Below are 22949 nucleotides of genomic sequence, written 5' to 3'. Positions count from 1 at the left end.
AAATTGTGCTTACAAACTAATTCTGTTTAAAAATTTGAAATCTGAAAATTAAATTGCCAAGCAATCTTAACAGATTAAGGACCGCGAAGAAATCTATGAAGAGAAACACCGAAATTCGGCATGCTACATCTCAGAAACTCCTGGACTCAATTTTTACAAATTAAGCATTTTTAAGCTACGGCAAATGTTGTGTTCAATTTTACACTGAAAAAGTGACAGATGCTTAGTTTTATGTACATAAACAAATTATGTTCTTCGAATAACTTTATAGATGATAAATTTTTTTTTGGCATTTTTAACATAAATTGCATAACCACAGGGGCTAAGAAACATGATTTACAATATTTTTCGGTTGTTGTTTTTACAAACTTCAACCAGTTTTTCTTAAATTTTGATCCTGTCGGAAGCGTGGCTGAAATGTCACTTTTTCAGTGAAAAATTATAATTATGATATAATTTAACTTAACGATTATATTCGAGAAAAGCTCAAAGGGCGCTGCATAAATTAAGGGTTAAAACAATCAACATTATTTCGATGCTTCCGACAGGAACTCCGGTGAAATTGGAAGTCAAATCTTCTGAAATCAACCTAAACAAACTGTCATCTCCATTAACCATTATTTTTAGCTTGTATTCATAGAACTATACAAGGAAGTTTTGTTTATTATTAGATACTTATTATGCTTTATTACTTACCTGTTAATAGGGTATATTATTGTTATTTTTTAGGAAACCGTTCTCTCGAGTATGATCCTGAAATGTAGAGGTAAAGAAATATTTTTAATATCATCAAAACTTAGCAGAAGTTGTTTTGTACCTATGTCTACTATATTTGTTATCACACACAGCTTAGCAAGATCGTGATCAAATACAAAAATTAGGCACTCAACTTAAAAGAAGACACCTAATTGAAATCGGTCCAATGACGTTAGAGTTTTGTCAAGAGAAATTAATGATTTCTTTCATGTTAACATCCAATTGGATCCATTTTCATTCATCAAAATAGTTTGTCTTTTAGAAACTTAATTTCTACAATTAGTATTGAGTATTGAGGAAACTGAATTGTAAAAATAAGTCTATATTTGTTAAACAAAAGAAATTAAAAAAAAAACGTTTTGATTACAAGTTATTTGAACAGCTTTTTTTGACTTTTATTTTTGACACTTTACCAGCCTTATGGTAATTTAAACAGCTGGATTCATCAATATGCATTTAAACAAGAATGTACAATTCCACACGCAACAAAACAAAACAAAAAAGATAATTACGATGATTATCCGGAAGCTTCGTACCGTTTACATTGCACTTCAATTAGTGAAGATTGGCTTATATACTTAGGTAAGAAGCGATGCTTAGCTAATGGTGTCAAGGTCGGGATAAATTTTGACGAATCATGCTTAGTTCTTGTTTTTTTTTCTGTATAGGGAGACCAATTGTTGACGTTGACCCGGGGAAGATTTTCAATGGCGCTAAACAACAACCGAGTCCGTTGAGTTTCTTGAAATTGCGCCGTCATAACAACTCACTCACAGATCGAGATAATGACATGGAGGAAGCATAAAGTGCCTCGTTAAGCTGCTGTGTTGTTGATGTTTTGTTTAAAGGTGATCAATTTTACCCAACTCAACTCAGCTAAATATTGTAATTTTTTTCGGAAATGTTAATTTAAAACACTCAAAAATGACAAAAATGACAAAAATGACAAAAATTAGAGAAAAAAAAGACAAAAATGACAAAAATGACAAAAATGACACAAATGACAAAAATGAGAAAAATGACAACAATGACAATAATAACAAAAATGACAAAATTACAAAATTGACTTAAACGACAATAATAATTAAAATGATATTTTTTAAAAAAATTTTTTAAATGGGTTAAATATGGTTTTCTGTTAGTTGTGATTGTCAATCATTGAGAAGATTTTTTAAATAGTTACTTTGATTTATCGGCCTAGCGGTGAAAAGTGATGTCCTTTTTAGTAGGGACATCTAAAGATTATGAAATTTTTATATAGATGGATAGAAGGTTAGAAGAAATGAAAGATGGTGAAAATGAGCGGGTAGAATTTGTTTAGAAGCATTACCATCACATATCAAATTTTTGTTCCTCACGAGCCTACTACTATGAAGCGGTAGATACAGATAGAGTTGCATCTACCACCACACATTAGTAGGCTAAGCGTGGTCCGCCCCACAAGGGAAAACTTGCAGTGCGGACGAACAAAAAGATGATATGTGATCGCTCAGATAAGCTCCCTTTAACTCAGAAACATCGATAGATGCGTTTCTGAGTTAAAAGGAGCTTATCTGAGCGATCACATATCATCTTTTTGTTCGTCCGCACTGCAAGTTTTCCCTTGTGGGGCGGACCACGCTTAGCCTACTAATGTGTGGTGGTAGATGCAACTCTATCTGTATCTACCGCTTCATAGTAGTAGGCTCGTGAGGAACAAAAATTTGATATGTGATGGTAATGCTTCTAAACAAATTCTACCCGCTCATTTTCACCATCTTTCATTTCTTCTAACCTTCTATCCATCTATATAAAAATTTCATAATCTTTAGATGTCCCTACTAAAAAGGACATCACTTTTCACCGCTAGGCCGATAAATCAAAGTAACAAACAAAAATTACGGTGATTAATTTCTTCATGAGATGTTTTAAACATTTACCTTAAAAATTTCGGTTAACAAAAATTCATGTGAACCGAATACAACTTAATCCTTACGTCTCTTAAACTTACGTCTCGGTGGTCGAGTGGTTAGCGTGGTAAGACGGTAATCGCTGGTCCACTGAAGGCATGGGTTCGATTCCCATCTCGGTACTGGGTGTTAAATGTTAATCTTAAGTTGTCCACGTCATTTATTCAGTCTGTAAAGCCTTAATTGGCTAAGACGGTGTTTGTCTTTTAATCCTTAAACTACCCACCAAAAATTCCATTTTTGATCGACGAAGATTTAATTGCGTGCATCAATTTTGGTATAGACTAACAACTCAGAAACCGATATCTTTTAGAAGATCATACCAATACCCAATATTTAGTATGCAAAGTAGCCAGAATCATCGACAAAAAACATCAGGTAGCAGAAAAGGGGTAGGCTTAAAGCGGCACGGTATCCAGACAAACGGGAAAATTGTGCCTAGCCTTTTTTTCACAGATTTCATCATATACCTGAGAAACCTGAAAACCATAAAAGGACTAGAAAATAAATAAATATTTAGGGCATAAGGCCGATCCACGTAGGGATTTTGAAACATTGAAGCTTATAACCAGATTGGGTGAAAAATGACAGATTGTTATTTTAGTTTAAATTCTTAAAATTTGATACACTTATAACAGGATAGGCGAGAGTACCTAAAAGCTTCCTAGGAAACGAAAAACCGGCGTATATGAGCTGAAATGAATCATACATTATTGACTCACAACTACAAAATTCAGGAGATTTGAGTTTACAATGATCAGAAAATGTTCTAACCAGGATGCTACAATGAGGGCAAATAAACGCAAGTTGGCAAAGTCGGCATTTAGCCTATCCACATAGGGATCCTTAAGCAATAAAGTTTTTTTTATCATAATTTTGGAAATAAGGACTTTTTTTTAATTTACTTAGTTAAATTCTGACATACATTAAATGTAGGTACAATAGTACCTCTGAATCATAGCTTAACCATACAGGAGATTCAGAAAACAGTCTTGTTTTTATATATTTTTATTTAACTGACCAGTTAGCGTTCTGGTTAGACGACTACAAAGAGTTTCTGTGACGCCAAATTTGAAACAAACGATGTTAACACTGCACGAAGCTGTAGCGGTGAATTCCAGAAGCAGGATTGACGTATGATAACGAAATATCAGAGTATGATATTAGAGGAGCTTTGACTCTTCTTAACACTATAACCATTCTAAAGCTAAGGGAATACGTGTCAATACAAGAGAAGAAACATATATTAGGTGAAACAGATATGACTGTCGACATGCGATACAAGTTTTGATTACCTAAAAGCTTGATTTAATAGGAAATTTTAAAGCCTTTTGAAAACCTAAAAAAATTTTTTTTTGGACATTTTTTCCATGGAAACGATATTTATACGGCTTGAATGATTGAATAACCATGACGCAATATAAAAAATTAAATATCTTTGAAAGGACATTTACCTCCACAAAATTCTGTTTCCAATCCAAAGATAGAAGGGACTGAACACTTGTACATTATAAGGAAAATACACTAATTTTGCGCTTGATGTAACAGATATAACTGATGTAATTTAGATCATATTCTTCTATGATTTCAAATCGGTTAATATTAACAGATAACCACAAGCAATAGGACCTTAAGCGATGCGTTTGCGAATAACATTTGAACACTTGTGAAGAGATTTTTTTAAACGGAGTTACTAGGAGAGCAAAGAGATAAGTTGAATGAAAAATCATATTCCAAAATGGCAAAACAAGAAAATATAGAAGAATACAGCTCGTGCAAATGCACATGCTCTTTTTTTTAACTCAAAATTAAGTAGTTTTGGTTCAAAACAGCACTTCGGTGGCATCCCTCAACTTTGAGTTTGACTGGGCAATAGCAAAACTAAGTTCTGATAGGTATACTCAATACTAAGTTCGGCAGCCGAACTCGAATTTTTCCTTTTTTTTCGAGGGTAGCTTATTTTCAGGGAATTAAAGGATGATTAAAATTTGTTGTACCCGGATGTTGCTGTTCCGGTACATTGCATTGCAATTACAGAGCGGTGGAAAGTTTTGACACTCCCGGTAAAAGAAAACTTCCGGATGTTACTTTCCACGGGAAGTAAACAACATCCGGAAGTTTCCGGACATTCCATATGATGACCAGTGATGGTAAATTTCGCCCGTCACGCTTGACCCAACTAGTTTTGTTTCATCAAACGACTGGCACTGTTCTCAATTGACGGAGCCTCACTACTCGCATGACGGATAAAGCACGACAACAATCAAAATTTCTCCATCATCGACTGGCGAAGCTCCTACACATGGTCAAAATTTCTCCTGAGAGTGACTGGCAAATCTCTTCACACTTCGATCGGCTGCTGACGGCAGGTACAACTAATTGAACGACTTGCTGGCAGAGAGCAACAATAGCAATAAAAAACTGAAAACGAGCTTGCTGGCAGGAGCAACAATAATAATAAATGCGTTTCTTTTTCGTCTTCGGTTTGCTGGCAGGAGTAACAATAATAATAAATGCGTTTCTTTTTCGTCATCGGTCGTTTCACGCTCTTTTTTTTTTAACTCAAAATTAAGTATGACCGAGGTTCAAAACATAGTTCGATTCTATGAACTTAAAGTTAAGTACCCTTTTTTCCTCCTTGCGATGGATCAAAACGGAGTTCGAACTGCGAACTCAAAATTGATCCCTTTTTTTTTTCCTTCGGCGAGGGATCAAAGCTGAGTTCGACCTTATGAACTAAAAATTGAACTCTCTTTGTTGGACTGAAAACACTTAGCGAGTTCAGTCCGAACCGGAACAGCAACTAACGAACACGTCGCAAAATTATGTCGTTCCGGAACAATTACCGGAAGACTATGAAGGAACTTCATAATGGAATGCATGTTCACCGTGTCAGCGTAAAATTCTGTCCGTCATTGTCATCATATGGTGAGCGGCTTGGAATGTCCGGAAACTTCCGGATGTTGTTTACTTCCCGTGGGAAGTAACATCCGGAAGTTTTCTTGGACCGGGAATGTCAAAACTTTCACCGCTCTGTAATTGCAATGCAATGTACCGGAACAGCAACATCCGGGTACAACAAATTTTAATCATCCTTTAATTCCCTGGAAATAAGCTACCCTCGAAAAAAAAGGATAAATCCGAGTTCGGCTGCCGAACTTAGTATTGAGAATGCCTATCAGAACTTAGTTTTGCTATTGCCCAGTTAAACTCAAAGTTGAGGGAAGCCACCGAAGTGCTGTTTTGAACCAAAACTTCTTAATTTTGAGTTTAATAAAAGAGCGTGTTGAATGCGATTGCTTGACTAGGTTATTATTTTAGCTTCAAATGACTGGGGAATGAATGACTGGCAAACGAAGTGACTGGTCGTTAAGGAACAGTCAATTGAGTTTGACGGACCAAGAGGCTTCACAATCACATCTTCACGCCTCATGACGATGACTTTTGCCAAGCCTGATGATGACAATGACCGACAGAATTTTACGCTGACACGGTGAACATGCATTTCATTATGAAGTTCCTTCATAGTCTTCCGGTAATTGTTCCGGAACGACATAATTTTGCGACGTGTTCGTTGGTTGCTGTTCCGGTTCAGACTGAACTCGCTAAGTGTTTTCAGTCCAACAAAGAGAGTTCAATTTTTAGTTCATAAGGTCGAACTCAGCTTTGATCCCTCGCCGAAGGAAAAAAAGGGATCAATTTTGAGTTCGCAGTTCGAACTCCGTTTTGATCCATCGCAAGGAGGAAAAATGGTACCGTAAACTGGGGGAACTTTGATCACTTTTTTCATTCATTTTAGAATATTTTGAAATACGTTGCTTTTTCGTAATACCTAAAAGCTTTAAAACCCTTACTGAGGTGAGGAGTTCTAAACATGATCATGGATTGCAGTAAATTCAAACGATATTTGTGGTCATAATTAAATGTTTGTTACAAAACCAGAATTCAAGTTTCGGGGTAACTTTGATCACTATGGTTTTTACGTATCTCAACGTCTTCAAATTTATTGTTTTGATGCTTAATGGCACAGACGGCATCGATAACAGTAATTTTATGTTTGAACTCAATTGAATTTTTAAACGTTTTCTTTCAAAAATAAATATACTCGAAAGATGGACAATGTTGCTGCATACATTTAGGGGCAAAAATTATTAACATTTCTCAATATTTTTTGCTATCGAAAACAAATAAAATTTTACCTTCATGCAATTCCCTAAGTCCTCGTACTGTTCCCACGTTCTTTTTTTTCTTCAAATTTTACTATTTGATAGGGTTTTTAGCCATTTTTCCTATACAGGCTTTTTCATCGAAAATTACCGTTTTTTTCAATAATCAAAAATAAACATCAAATGACCATTAAAATAACACTTAAACTTAACCTAAACCAAGAAAAATAGTTGAACTTTTACATAGAACAACCCATTTGCCCCTAAATGCTTGAAATTAATCAGAAGAGATGTTTGTTTGTGAGCCTTCAAAAAACCAGATATTTTAAGATTTAAAATTAAATGTTAAGTAATATAAAAAATCTCCTAATAAAAACCAAATTTAGCTTATTTGTAACTCAGTTTACAGGCTTTCAAACGTAGTTAACAGTTTTCAGATATTTTAACTTTATACTTAGTTAATGATGATTATCTGCAAAAATTCCATGTTGATCAAAGTTACCCCGCTGATCAAAGTTCCCCCAGTTTACGGTACTTAACTTTAAGTTCATAAAATCGAACTATGTTTTGAACCTCGGTCATACTTAATTTTGAGTTAAAAAAAAGAGCGTGCATGTACTGCATATGCACTATTGGCATACCCTTCTCGAGAGAAAATACGGACAAAAGTTCAAAAATGCTAGCAAGAATTTAAAACTGATTCAGATTCAAGACATTTTCATCCAATGTTTTGAATTTGAAAAACTTCTGAACTCTGCATGCAATATTTGACCTTGACCTATTTTCTCCCCCTCCCAGATACAGCCTCATTGATTTCCAATAGACAGAAATATGAGATAAACGTATCTGGGAAGTACGGGGTAAGTCGCCTCGTACGACATGGACCAGTATCCCAGTGGCAGTATTCTTTAGGTCGCTGCCACACAGCGACATGTTTACTTTTGGCATGATTCGCGAAAAGATCCCGAAGAAGAACCGCACTTCAGAGAGGATTGGTATGGATAGGATTTTCTGGATTAAGCAAAATGCAAAAGCCATGAGTTCACCAAAAATTTATTAAAATAACTACCAATTATGATTTCCGAGAGAAAGGATCATTTTCTGGAGTGTCCAGGTCGTCATCCAGATCTGAAATCTATGTATTTAAAATCTTAGCACTATCTTTGCTAGATGTGTCTACTAAGGTAATAACTAGAAGTTACGATCAGTCCAAGATTATTTATTTTAGTAAAGTGAAACAAAAAGCATCAAAAAGCCCTGAGTCCTTAACCAAACATTTGACAATTTTCTGATAACCTATAGTCTTATGAATGGTTATAATTAACAGTTTTTGGATTTTCATTAAGTAATTTCGATGTTTTCATAGCAGAACATTGTGCTTATAGGATTTTCCAGCCAAAAATGCATTTTTTAACTTTTGCACAGCTTTTGCCAAAAATTATGAGTTGTGTTTTGGAAAAATAAGTGTTATTTTGTAAGATCTATCAGATGATTTAATTTTTTTGGTGACATTGAGATTCCAGATGATAATAAACCCCTTAAATGTGTGTGCGCCAAAAGGAATGTGAGCCTGTGGCACTGTAGTAGTGCCAGCACTGATACTGAATCAGGAATCTTAATTCCAAATCTGTTTTCAAGCTGGAGTTTTTTTTAAGCATAATGTTTTTAATTATGTATTTTTATAAACATTTGCTTGATATCTAGATGTCCAAGCTTGAAGGATGAGGAGCATTTTCATATCGTTTTCAAACTGAAATAAGCTTCGCTTTTATTTCTCACAAGATGTGATGTGGAATTATGCTGAATAATCCACAGGCTTGCTTGTTCGGCCATTACATCCGGGTAAAATACCGTCGGGCCGATAACCCGAAAATTTTGGTTTTGTGTACCGCGATCGGGAAGAAATAAAGACAATCCAGTGCAAACCCATCCATAAAAGTGGTTATTTTGTGCTGTGAAATATTGGAAGAGTGATTTATTGTTGCTTCTGGGAAGAAAAACTCTCACGACCACGTTGTGACCTTGAAGCCATCACCAACGATTTATTTGGATATTGGAGCCAACACAATAGCGAGTGAGGGACGGCCACAAAACAAAGCCGCTAGACTGCTTCACAACTGTGCGAACGGAGGCGCTTACCAGCCAGAATAAAACAAGTTTTTGTATTTTTTTTCATTTTTCTCTTTTTTTCATTATCTAACCCTACTCTACTTTGCTATCTTTTCACTTTTATTGCTAGATTAAGATTATTGTATTTCGATCATATTTTATTACGGAAGACATTTCTGTCTCCGTAATAGAATATGAGCGAAAACGAGGGATTAGTCTCTCCAGTTTTTGTGGATGATGGTCGAGTTGTTCACGGAAATGCTGGGCACCTGGGAGGACCGAGCGCCTCCGAGAAAATGATCTCTGAGGATGAGGCGGTTCATCCAGGTGCTGTGCTTCCGGAAGACAACTCGTCTCAGTCTTCCTCAAAAACTCGTGTTGCCCCTCGGGTCAAAGTGTACCCGGAGAATTCATCTTTTGCTGGTCCGTGGGTGGTTTTCTTTCGGCCCAAGCCAAACGGAAAAATTTTGAATATTATTCAGATAACAAAAGATCTGGCAAGGTGGTCCTCCGTTACCAATATAACCAAGGTCACGGCAAACAAATTGCGAGTTGTGGTAACCAGTTCGAAGGCTGCTAACGAAATTGCGGCTAGTCAGCATTTCATTTTAGAATACTTTGTTTACATTCCGTCTCGAAATGTAGAAATTGAGGGCGTGGTCACAGATATGAGCCTGTCGGCAGAATACGTTAAGACCAATGGGGTTGGCAAGTTCAAGAGCCTCGACTCGACTTCGGTCAAAGTCTTGGATTGCCGCCAACTCAGAACTGCCACCTCTGTTAATGGAATTAAAAAGTATTCTCCGTCAGCTTCATTCTGTGTGACCTTTGAAGGTACCGCCCTCCCTGACTATGTCTTGATAGACGGAATGTTGAGGCTTCCAGTTCGGCTTTTTATACCTCGTCCTATGAACTGCAGCAATTGTAAAACCCTAGGGCACACAGCATCGCATTGTTCCAACAAATCGCGCTGCTGTAAAGAGAATCATGAGGAGGAAGCGTGCCAATCATCAGAACAAAAATGCATTTATTGCGGAGGCAACCCTCATGATATCTCTGCATGCGATGCGTTTCAGACTCGATGGGAAAAACAGAAACGTTCGTTACAAGAACGTTCTAGACGTTCATATGCTGCAATACTTAAGAGTGCTTCTCCACCGGCCCAATCAAATAACGTTTTTGCCGCACTGCCAGATGACGAGGTGGATACGGCATCGGATGATGAAGGACAACCTTTTGTCGTGATGGAGAACTCCAGGAAGCGAGTTAAACCGTCTTCTTCCAAGATTAAACGAAAAATGCCTCCGGTAAATCGTCCATTCAACTTTACTAACAACCAAATAAAACAAGTTCCTCCTGGATTCCAGGGGAAAATCACTCCTACGAATGATCCAGCAGTTGCAACTACGTCGAAAAACTCATCAACCAATGATATTCCGCCATCATCAAACACCAAATCCGGACTCTTTAAGTTGTCCGACATTGTGAATGGAATATTTTCGTCTTTTGATCTTTCCGATTCCGTCAAAACCATTGTTACCTCGATGCTTCCCATCATAAAGACTTTTTTCCAGCAATTGATGCAAACTTGGCCCCTCCTTTCAGTGTTTATCTCTCTCGATGGCTAATTTAAGCCGAGGGGTCGGAGATTTCACTGTGTTACAGTGGAATTGTCGTAGTCTTATTCCTAAAATCGATTCGTTCAAACATCTTCTTCACAAAACTAGTTGCGATATTTTTGCGTTATCCGAAACATGGCTTTCTTCTCAATCTAACATCTCATTCCACGATTTTAATATTATCCGCTTGGATCGTGACGATTCTTATGGAGGAGTGCTTTTAGGGATTAATAAGCGCCACTCCTTTTACAGAATCCACCTTCCTTTATCAGGCGGAATTGAAGCTGTTGCATGTCATACAACTATAAGAGGTAAGGACTTATGTGTTGTCAGTTTATACTGGCCTCAGAGAGTTGCAGTGGATCGAAGTCACCTAGAGGACCTGTGCTCAGTACTTCCTGAGCCAAGGTTGATCCTGGGTGACTTCAATTCACATGGAACTGTCTGGGGAGAACAAATTGACGATAGTCGTTCTGCTCTTATATATGACATTTGCGACAGGTTCAATTTAACAGTTTTGAATACAGGTGAAAAAACACGAGTACCTAAACCTCCGGCAAGACAAAGTGCAATTGACCTCTCACTCTGTTCAAATTCACTATCATTGGATTGCCAGTGGAAGGTGATTTTTGATCCCAATGGTAGTGATCACTTGCCAATTGAAATTACAATCACCAATGGGGTCAACCCTTCGAACACGATAAATATGGCATATGATCTCACAAAACACATCGACTGGAAGAAATATGCAGATGCAATTACTACAGCCCTAGATTCTGTGAATGGCTTATCTTCCATGGAGGAATATAGCTTCCTAGCTCGCTTGATTCATGAAAGTGCGGTTCAAGCTCAAACGAAACCCATCCCAAACCAATCGGTTCGTCGAACACCCCCCAATGCATGGTGGGACAGCCAGTGTTCCAAATTGCATGCCGAAAAATCAAAAGCATTTAAAGCCTTCCGAAAGCATGGTACACTTGACAACTTCCAATTGTATTGCACCCTTGAAAATCAATTCAAAAAGTTGATCAAAGGAAAAAAACAGGCCTATTGGCGCAATTTTGTGGGAGGTTTGTCACGCGAAACGTCCTTAAGTACATTGTGGAATGTGGCACGACGCATGCGGAATCGTACTTCAACTAATGAAAGCGAGGAATATAGCCATAGTTGGATCTTCAGCTTTGCACGAAAAGTCTGTCCTGATTCAACACCTGTGCAAAAAATTATTCGTAATGTGCCACCAGGTAGGAGTGAAATGGATTCTAAATTTTCGATGGTTGAATTCTCACTTGCTCTCCTCTCTTGCAACAATTCAGCTCCGGGAGTTGATCAAATAAAATTTAACTTGTTGAAAAATCTTCCGGATGCTGCAAAGTTTCGCTTGTTAAATTTATTTAATCAATTCTTGGAGCTTAACATTATTCCCGAAGACTGGAGACAGGTGAGAGTTATAGCTATCCAAAAGCCCGGAAAACCAGCATCCGATTTCAATTCCTATCGCCCTATAGCGATGTTGTCTTGTATACGAAAGTTGATGGAGAAAATGATCTTGTTTCGTTTGGATAAGTGGGTGGAAACAAACGGCCTTCTTTCAGATACTCAGTTTGGGTTTCGAAGGGGCAAAGGGACAAACGATTGTCTTGGTTTGCTGTCTTCAGAGATACAAATGGCATATGCAAAACGTGAGCAAATGGCTTCAGTGTTTCTTGACATAAAGGGAGCTTTTGATGCAGTTTCAATTGAGGTGTTGTCAGAGAAATTGCATTCCCGAGGTCTGCCCCCTCTATTGAACAACATCTTATACAGCCTACTTTGTGAGAAACATCTGAACTTTGCTAACGGAGACATTGCAATTAGAAGAACCTCTTACATGGGCCTCCCACAAGGTTCATGCTTGAGTCCACTTTTGTACAACTTTTACGTAAGTGACATCGACAGTTGTCTCTCTGAAGGCTGCACTCTAAGACAACTTGCGGATGACGGCGTGGTGTCTGTCACAGGATCTTTTTTTTTATTAGTTGTTAACCCAGGTGGTAAATCCATTTTACGGATTGCATTCCAAGGCACGGCGAGCCACCGCGTCCCCCCAGTTTGCTACTCTGGGTCCATGGGTGCAATTGGACGACTCATGATACAATGCTAAGGAACACTGTACCCCCTACGCCATAAAGTCCACCTGGGGCCACTGACCTTTGTTCCCACCTCGAACTGTTTGACACACTTTGCTTCAATAGTGGGAGGTCATTTCGCGCTAGTGCGCTCCAAGGCAATACTCGTTTCCGAACCCTCTGATAGCATAGCCTCATTCTAACACAACTCGATGCGCGACCCCTCCTCTGACGAGTTAGGACCCGACATCTCATCGTGTGAATGAGGTCCCCACGTAGCGCAACTACTAACTTTGTGAATCCAGTCCAAGATCCAGAAACACAAAGTGAGTTGTCGACGGCACTTTCTCTGTTCAAACACGTGGGTAGGGGGGGTAAGCCCCCTAGGCCACGTGTAGGACTCAGACTCCTCCGAACTCACAAATAGTGTTGACTTAAGTCACCACTCAGCGCAACTACCCGATCTTCAAGTCGGGCGCTTGACCACCCGAAGCGCAGATCGGGCTATAGAACGCCCTCATCAGGTCACACTCGCGGTTCGGGCGCATCAATTCCCGAAACGCGTGTCGAACCCTGACACCTCCGGCAGAATGTGCCTCTCGGACACTGACGTGTAAACACGTCCCTAAGTGATCGGCCCACCATTGGCCACCACTTTGCGCATCTACTCATTTTGCGAGACGGGTCTATACCCACCGAAACCCCGCAAAACAAGTTGGCGATCGCTCTCCCTCCGGTCGCATCCGCTTATCAGGGTCATGACCCCCCGACAGCGTGTTGGACCATCACACTCACACCCAAGTACTGGTACCAAAGTACCCGGGTGCACCACTTCTTCCGCGCGGGTTTGGCGGGACCCGTCGACGGCCTCTAGTGGGTTTGGTGTAGTTCTCTTGGCCGTACATCTGCAATACGCCGGACTTGCAGACACGTTTCCACTCTGCACCACGGGGAGGTGGAACTACTGTCACAGGATCTACTGAGTCTCATCTGCACAGACCTTTACAAGATACTTTAGACAGATTGTCAACCTGGGCTTTGGGGCTTGGGATTGAGTTTTCTCCACAGAAAACGGAGATGGTTGTCTTCTCTAAAAAACATAGACCTGCTCAACCTAAGCTTCAACTCCTAGGCAGAACGATTACTCAATCGAGGTGTTTTAAGTACCTTGGGGTTTGGTTTGATTCCAAGTGCACCTGGAGAACTCATATTGAGTATTTGAAAGGAAAATGTCAGCAAAGAATTAATTTTCTCCGTTCAATTACCGGCACCTGGTGGGGAGCCCATCCTGAAGACCTCATCAAGTTATATCGAACAACTATTCTCTCAGTGATGGAGTACGGTAGTTTTTGCTTCCAATCAGCTGCCAAAACACATCTTATTAAACTCGAGCGTATTCAATATCGATGTCTTCGAATAGCACTGGGTTGTATGCCCTCAACACATACCATGTGTCTCGAGATTTTGGCAGGCGTACTCCCACTGAGAGATAGGTTTTATTCATTATCTCTTCGGTTCCTCATCAGGTGTGAGGTCATGAACCCATTGGTGATTTTAAATTTTGAAAAGCTTCTAGAGCAAAATCCTCATTCAAAATATATGACCATATATCATGAGTTCATGTCTATGCAGGTTAATCCTTCGTCGTATTCTCCTATTCGTGTTTGTCACCCTGCCTACGACAATAATTCTGTCCAGTTTGATTTGTCCATGCAGCATGAAATCCGTGGTATTCTGGAACATCATCGTTCTCTTATTGTTCCTAGGCTTTTTGATGAAAAGTATGGACACGTCGATGCTGATAAAATGTACTTTACTGATGGATCCCTTATAGGCGAATGTACCGGGTTTGGAGTGTTCAACCAAACTTATAGTGCCTCCTACAGTCTTCAAGCCCCATGCTCAGTGTATACAGCAGAATTAGCAGCAATTCATTGTGCACTAGACAACGTAGCCTCCCGACCTGTTGAACACTACTTTATTGTTACGGATAGCCTAAGCTCTGTTGAGGCTATTCGTTCAATAAGACCGGGAAAGCACTCGCCATACTTCCTTGAGAAGATACGGGTAACATTGAGTGCTTTATTTTTTTTTTTTTTTTTTTTTTCGAGGAAATGTATTATTTAACTAAATTGACAACAATATGAATCTCAATGGAAAATAATTTCCTTTGAAGAGATTCATTATACTATATTTACTATTACACTAATTATATTTACTAATTTTATCAAGTTATGTTCAATAATTTAATAAGATAAAAATACAAACTACAATTTTTTAAAGAATAATAATATTAGAAATTAACGCTACAAATATGCAAAAGGTAAGCAAAACAAAGACTGGTTGATGATCGACTGTTTTAATGGTTCAATTTTTCTTTCAAAAGCTGTATCACTTTGGTTTTGAACATGGAACGATTGGTTATGTTTTTAATATCAGTTGGTAAGGTGTTGTATTTAGTAGGTCCAATAAACGAAATTCTTTTTTGCCCTAATGATGTTGTGGATCGGCTTCGTTGCAAGAAATCTGACTGGCGAGTGTTATGAGTTCGCAACCCCGTAGTAAAATGGAGGTTTTGAATGTTTTCAGTTGAGTGTAGATTATCATAGATATATATAACAGTTTGCAAATCACAGAGTTCAGATATTGGAAGAACGTTATGCGTTCTTAAAGAGTATAGCTGAAAGGTAGGGAATAACAAAGGGAGTTTTAAGATGTTTTTCAAGCATCTATTCTGGAGCGTTTGAAGTTTCTGTAAGTGAGACAAAGAAGCTCTTCCCCATATCATAACAAGGTAGTTCAAATGAGAGTGAATAAACGCAAAATAAAATTTAAAGAGAACATGTTGGGGAACAAAATTTCTCAGTTTCCAAAGAACACCGCAAAGAGGAGTAATTTTTTTTTCCAGGTGTTCAATTTGACGATTCCATGAAAGAGTTTCATCTAAGTAAATTCCTAAGTATTTGAAACAACTAACTCTCTCAATCGTATTACCATTCATAGCTGGGTCATTAGTACGAGGCAGTTTTTTATGTGAAGAACGAAACAACATGTATTTGGTTTTTGTATAATTAAGTGAAAGTAGGTTTGAATTGAAATATTTTGAAAGCAGTTTTAGGTCGTCTTCAATGTGCTGAATTATAATATCAGGTGAAGTTTCTGAATAAAAAATTGCTGTATCATCGGCAAATAAACGTGCTGTGCCTTTAAGTTGAAGGTTACATAAATCATTTACATATAAGAGGAAAAGTAATGGCCCGATATTACTCCCTTGTGGTACACCGATATCAATATTTCTTAATTCGCTTCTTGTATTTTCAATAGCCACAAACTGCTTGCGATCTTCTAGGTAGCTACGAAGGATATTATTTGCTGTTCCTCTTATCCCGTATTTATGCAATTTGGACAATAATATGTCATGATTTAGAGTGTCGAAAGCTTTTTTGAGATCCAAAAACAATGCCCCAACAACATTTTTTGACTCTATTTTACATATGATAGATTCCACTAATTCTGAGATGGCAATTTGAGTGCTCGAGCCTGATCTAAATCCATATTGCAGTTTATAGAGTATATTGTTCTGATTTAGAAAGTCTACAATCCTATTAACAAGAAGCTTCTCGAACACTTTACTAAAAACGCTTAAGGTCGAGATAGGACGATAGTTATTGACGTCAAGCGAATCGCCAGCCTTAAAAACAGGGATAACTTTCGCAATTTTTAGACAGTTCGGGAAAACTCCTGACTCTAATATTTGGTTAAAATATTGTGTGAGTATGTACGAGAATGTTTCATGGTTGTTTTTTAGGACATTAACAGGGAAGCCATCTGGTCCATGACCCTTTTTATTTTTAAGTGAAAAAATAACTAATCGAACCTCGTTTACATTAGCGGGTCGTAAGAAGATTGTATTTTCTACCTGTGCGATATGAGACAAATGATCATTTTCAGTGTCTATTGGAATCTCTTTAGCCAGGTTCTTTCCAATTGTGGAAAAATGTTTGTTAAATTTCTCACAAATCTGTGTACTATTGGTTATAACACCTCTTTCATCTGAAAGGTTGATTGAGGAAGTCGTTTTAGATTTACCTAAGAGCGTATTTATGTTTTTCCAGAGCTTAGAATGCGGAGAATTATTTAATAAGCGCTCGTAATAGAGCCTTTTACATTCTTGTTTTTTTGCACTCACTTTTTTATTTAAATGAATTAACATCTCTTTCAAATTGTTATCATTGGGATGCTTTTTTGATCGTTTTAAATAATTATCTTTTATTTTGATGAGTGTCCACAGGTCAAATGTCATCCACGGACAGCAATTACCTTTAAGTTTTACCCTTTTATTAAGTGTACGAGTAGAAACTTTCACAAAGCGATTGTAAGTTGATGTGATTTCTTGTAGGCCTTCATCAACACTTTCTGGTAGTTGAATACTGTTTAAATAATTCACAAATAAGCTGTTTAGTTTAGCGTAGTCAACTATCTCTTTTCTTAGAATTGTTACATTTTTATCACCTAATAAATTGAAGGACGTGAGTATTTGTAGATGGTCACTAACATCAGAAAAGATTGTATCATTTTTCAATCGATCTAAGTCAATTTGCTTCGATATTACGTGATCTAGAATATTCCGAGTTGTTGGCCTAGTAGGAAATGTGTTTGTACAAGCGTATCCAAAAGATTCTAAGATAGATCTATATTTTGCTACGGTATTCAAATTAACCAGATTCACAGGAACGTTTAAATCACCTACAATAAAGCAGGAGTGATTATCAGCAACAGACGTTAGAAGAGATTCAATTTGATCACAAAACTTGTTAAACGAAAATGCAGGGGGTCTATATACGCCATGAACACAAATTACTTGACCACTTGTACAGATTTCGACACTTATTCGGTGAAAGCCATCAAAAGTTATATTTTCAGTAGTTTTAAAATTCAAATTTGTTTTTATATACATAGCTAGGCCTCCATATGGTTGATCACGGCAAGAGAAAATAGATGTATATCCCGGAATGTTGTAAATACAACAGTTATCTTTACCAAGCCAAGTTTCACAAATAACAATAACATCGATACAAACATTAAAATGATGAATAGTTTGTAATATGCAATCAAATTTATCTAAATTATTCATACTACGTACATTCCATTGCAAAATTCTAAAGGATCTTGAATCATTATTAAAACTACTTAAATTAAAATCTTCTACATTTTCGTGGTATCTATTAATTAAACTATCCATTGAATAAAATATATAAAAGTTTCAAACAGTTGTAGATTTAAGATCTTATTTTGATCGTGGATCAGCATTGTTCCTTTTTCGTTTGGGTGAAGGACTTTCATTTGGAATCGTAGATGTGTTATTTCCTTGCTGAGTGACATGCATGCTCATATAACGATTCATTTCGAGTTTAGTTTTAATTATATCAGGTTTTGAATTTTCTGTTTGTTTGACCAGAATGGCACCATTTCTTCCGGGCCAGATGTATTTGGCTCCAATTAAATCTTGATATTCGCGCAATTCAGTTAGAATTTCCATAGATAAGGGCGTCAATTCATCCCTTATTGTGACGTTAAGCGCTTTACCATCAACTACTAATAAAGGATCTATTGAAGAAGAGGCAAGTTTCCCAAAAAATTTTTTTTTACTAAAAATTTCTTCTTTTATGACTGTATCTTTTAATAAAACTTTGAACGGTGGACACTTTTCATTGGGTTTGTTCGAGGATATTAAGACAAAGTTTTTTAATCACCTTTGTTTGGGTCCCTTCTCATTGCTCAATATCAGGCAATGAGCGGGCAGACTCTCTTGCAAAGGTGGGCGCGGTTGAAGGCGATGTTTATCATCGTCAAATCGCCTTCAGCGAATTCTACTTTTTGGTTAATAAAAACGCCCTTGTCAACTGGCAGCGGAAATGGGACGAGGATGAGTTTGGTCGGTGGCTGCACTCAATTATCCCGAAGGTAAGCCTCAAACCCTGGTTCAATAGGTTGGACCTAAGTCGAGATTTTATTCGAACGTTTTCCCGTCTTATGTCCAATCATGGTTCCTTAGACGCGTTACTCTATCGTGTTAATCTTGCTAGCAGCAACTTGTGCCGTTGCGGTCAAGGTTACCATGACATCGAGCATATTGTTTGGTCGTGTGAGGACCACCTTATCGCCAGAGCGAATTTAATAGACACCCTTCGGGCCCGAGGAAAACCACCTAACGTTCCAGTGAGGGATGTGTTGGATGCGGTAGACCTAGACTACATGTTCGAGTTATACCTTTACCTAAAATCTATCGATCTTCGTATATAAATCTCTTTTCCCTTTGCCTTGTTCTTTCTTCAACTAACCTAGTTTTAAACAAAAATTTGTAAAAACAAAAACAAGAGTTTGGCTCCGTAAAACCAGCGGTCAGAGCCGTTTCAAATAAACGAAATTGTAAAAAAAAAAAAAAAAATCCACAGGCTATCTACTATGTAGAAAACAGGTCAGTGTCCCGTCTTCGCCGTCATCCCGGCCTACTGAATGTCGAACATCAATCAGTTGCATTTTTTTCCATCGATTATGATGGGTGCACATGGTAATCCGATATGGACGACCGACCGTAATCTCACGGGTTCTCCTAACCCTGGTATGTAGTACAATTTTTCATGCTAGAATTATTAATTGATTTTATAACGTTTAAACACGATCGCCCAGCCTCTGCCTGATAATTGTTACGTGTAATTCAAGCAATTAATTGATTCAAGATTAATACCATCCGTCGTTGTTGCCGATTATTGGCTGTTAGTTTTCAATCCCGACAGCTCGTCGCTATGGTTACGTTCAGCTTGGCCAGTCTGCCTCGATTGGCGAATCGATAGAGGAGAGATGCGAACCCATCGTAGGCAGGCAGGTACGCAATCTTGATCGATTGTGGTTTTTTATCTATCCGCAACGAGATATTTCCCGGCGATAGTCTTGTGAAGATGGATATCGGTTAATATTATGTTTGCAGATGGTATTGCGGCTACTAACGCCCTACTCTCGCAAGGTATTCTACGAACGTTGTCCCGGGACACGGAAGGTAAATTTCCCACATTGTGTCGCCTTCCTACGGCCCGTCGTCGCGTCGCTTCGTAACCGTCATTCGGTCAAAATCTCCATAACCAGGGTTGCCAAGGGTTTGATTAAAAAAAACTTTGAAAATATTGGATTTATACTGCCTCAACGGTCTTGTTTATACTTCATGTATCAGAAAATGGTACATTTCTGGGAACACTTTCGCATTGCATTTGACTCCGTGTTTTATCCAGCGCAGTCGTTCGGTAGGCGACGAACTTCACGTGTTTCGGGAGAGAAAAGGAATTTTTCTTACAAGCCAGCAGCACCCGGTCTAATCGAATCGCCATTCGATCTAGCGGGTACAACTAGTAATCAGATTTACAATTTAACGGCACTTAGGATTGTAATTCATCCGACGTACGTTTGGAACATGGAATCAAGCAAGGCAACAGGCGACAACCATGTTGCGATGTGGTTAACCAACGTCACTGACATGAATGTAAGTTATCAACCATGTGCCTATGGTGCTGAAAATTCGCTTATTCTTTCGTGCGATCCAATTTTGAGTTGTGGTTATAATTGGAATCGACAAAGGATAGTTGGCTTCATAAAGGTATTTCGATACCAAAAAAAAGTTAAACTGTTTAAAAATTGTTTTTCTAGATCTTTTCACAAGCAATTGTTACAGTAAACTTAGTCGATTTACGGTAAATTTCGTTTTGTTTCAACACTCATTCACGATGTTTTTTTGCAGAATTTCAAAGTAATGTTTTACATGAGTAAATTTTAACTTTTCGGTTTTGTAGGAGTATTTGATATCAGGTTTTGAAATATGAACAAGATTTTTTATTCAAGCCGTCTTAATAATTTGAGCCAATTTTTAAATTCTATTAAAGAAATTTTCGGCCGTGCAGCTTTGTCGAAGACGGTTACTTAGAATTTCAATTAAACCCGCTACACTGGAATTCTAAGAAAATCATTTATGAGTGAAATTTTTCAAGCAATTCACAGTGGGGAAATTTGAATCCAGAATCTCATAAATCCTGAAATACAATTTATCTTGTGTGAAATTTTCTCAGGAATCAATACCCACTGTCGGATTAGACCGGAGACATCGGAGTGAAGTTTAAATTGGCCCTCATGTGCATACATCAGTTGATCGATCTAAACCTAAGAGCGTTGTGGTGTGAATTCATAAGCTTTAATTATTTGTTTATTTTGTAAAAGTCAATCAACATTTAAATGAGATATAAGTAAAGCATTTAATCAATGAAATTCTAATGAGGCAGAACAAATTGTAACCTATGACCTTTTCATCTGTAAATGGTCCCTAAAAAAATTTGCTAACCTCTAAAAACCTTTTCGTTCTTTAGGCTGGTGAATGGTAGATAATGTGCAACTCGATACCCTCAACCTTCGGGTAGTGATCATATCACCTAGTGTATTCTCAACTTCCCCGATGTGCAAGCTGGGGTGCGAGCAACCTAAGCAGAGATCGGCTACCCAACTGCGATGGATGCTTTGGTCGCATGCTAACTGAGATAGGGAACTCTGTGAGCGTCTCTTCTCCAAGGTAGGGGCGGCGTGCGGAGTGCAACCACGTCCTGGTGTTCGTGACCCAAAACAGGAACATGACGGCGGTCCTCTTGCGAAATAGTGGGGTTAGTTGCGGCTCTTGCGAGCCTGAATTAGCAACGAATAAGGAAAGGGAATTCGAATCGCGCAGGGGGTTTCGACAAAGCGATGGTTTGCCCTGCATGATGTTCAACGTGGCGCTAGAAGGTGTTATTCGACGAGCGGTGGGCGAAATGCGGGGCACGATTTTCAACAGATCTTATAAACTTATCTGCTTTGCCGACGACATTTACATTGTCAACAGATCATCTGCAGCGGTTGAGGAGATCTACCACAAACTGACACGCGATGCAGCAACGATTGGGTTGATGATTTATACGTCCAAGACGAAGTATGTATATGCTGGCCTACGGATCCGAGACCGACCGAGCCCGCTTGTCCAGTAATAACAAGATTAGACCGACGACTACCTGTAAACGGCGCTCATTTGACCCACGACATCGAGCCAGTAACGAACGAAGAACTTGTGGAAATCGCTAAAAAACTTGCGATGAATAAGGCCCCTGGTCCGGACGGAATCCCAAATGCAGTGCTGAAGATGGCGGTACAGACCATTCCGGATACTTTCAGAGTGGTGCTACAAAAGTGTCTCGACGAGGGTTCGTTTCCAAATTCGTGGAAGACGGCGAAGTTGGTGCTACTACCGAAACCTGGAAAACCTCCAGGGCATCCACCATTATACAGACCCATTTGTCTGCTGCACACCCTTGGTAAGCTAGAGGATAATATTTAACGGACTTATTATCAACACAGAAGGCGAAAGTGAACTGTCGGACAGACAGTTCGGTTTTCGGAAAGGTAGATCTACGGTGGACGCCATCCGAATGATGACAGAGTACGCGAAGCGCGCATATAAAAAGAAGTGGACAGGTGTTCGTCACTGCGCCATTGTGACAATCGACGTTAAGAATGCCTTCAACAATGCCAGCAGGGAAGCGATTGCCAGAACACTTCACAGGATGCGTGTTCCCAATACCTTCTGCAGGATAATAGGAAGCTTCTTCAAAAATCGAGTCCTGACGTACGAAACCGAAACTGGGTTACGATCTACTGCCCTAACAGCGGGTGTTCCACAGGGTTCCATACTCGGACCTGTGCTTTGGAATGCCATGTACAATGAGGGGTTAACACTGAAACTACCAGCAGGCGTGCAGATATCGTGCTCATGATCACCGGCGAAACAATTAAGGAGGTAGAAGACCTTGCAACGCTGTCCGTAGAAAGGGTTGGCATCTGAATGGAGGGAGTTAAGCTTCAGATAGCTCAACATAAAACAGAAGTTCTGCTCGTGACCAATATAAAAGTTGTGCCGCATATGGAGATTACTGTTGGAGGGCACATGACATCTTCGAAACAGCAGCTGAAAAACCTTGGAGTATTGGTCGACAATCGCTTAAGTTTTGGTGCACATGTCAAATACTGTTGTGAAAGTGCATCGAAAGTCATCGATTCATTGGCCTGGATTATGCCGAACTGCCATGGTCCAAAGAGTAGCAAGAGCCGTCTCCTTACGAGCGTAGCACTGTCCAAACTACGATACGGTGGAGCGGCCTGGAGCTCCGCGATAGAGGT

At 38.8% G+C, this 22949-nt stretch overlaps 1 protein-coding gene across 1 annotated transcript in view; it reads right to left on the bottom strand.

Moving 5' to 3' along the window:
* The window catches only part of LOC129739307 (uncharacterized), a 284988-nt gene that overhangs the window by 65714 nt on the left and 196325 nt on the right, over positions 1-22949 (bottom strand). Inside the window, exon 2 of the mRNA XM_055730718.1 lies at positions 697-753. The gene's annotated coding sequence lies outside the window, so the exon portion shown is untranslated. The remainder of the gene's footprint in view (positions 1-696; positions 754-22949) is intronic.

Source organism: Uranotaenia lowii, chromosome 1 (assembly GCF_029784155.1).
Source record: "Uranotaenia lowii strain MFRU-FL chromosome 1, ASM2978415v1, whole genome shotgun sequence".
NCBI classification, from domain to species: domain Eukaryota; kingdom Metazoa; phylum Arthropoda; class Insecta; order Diptera; family Culicidae; genus Uranotaenia; species Uranotaenia lowii.
This window is presented reverse-complemented; position numbering and strand designations above follow the sequence as displayed.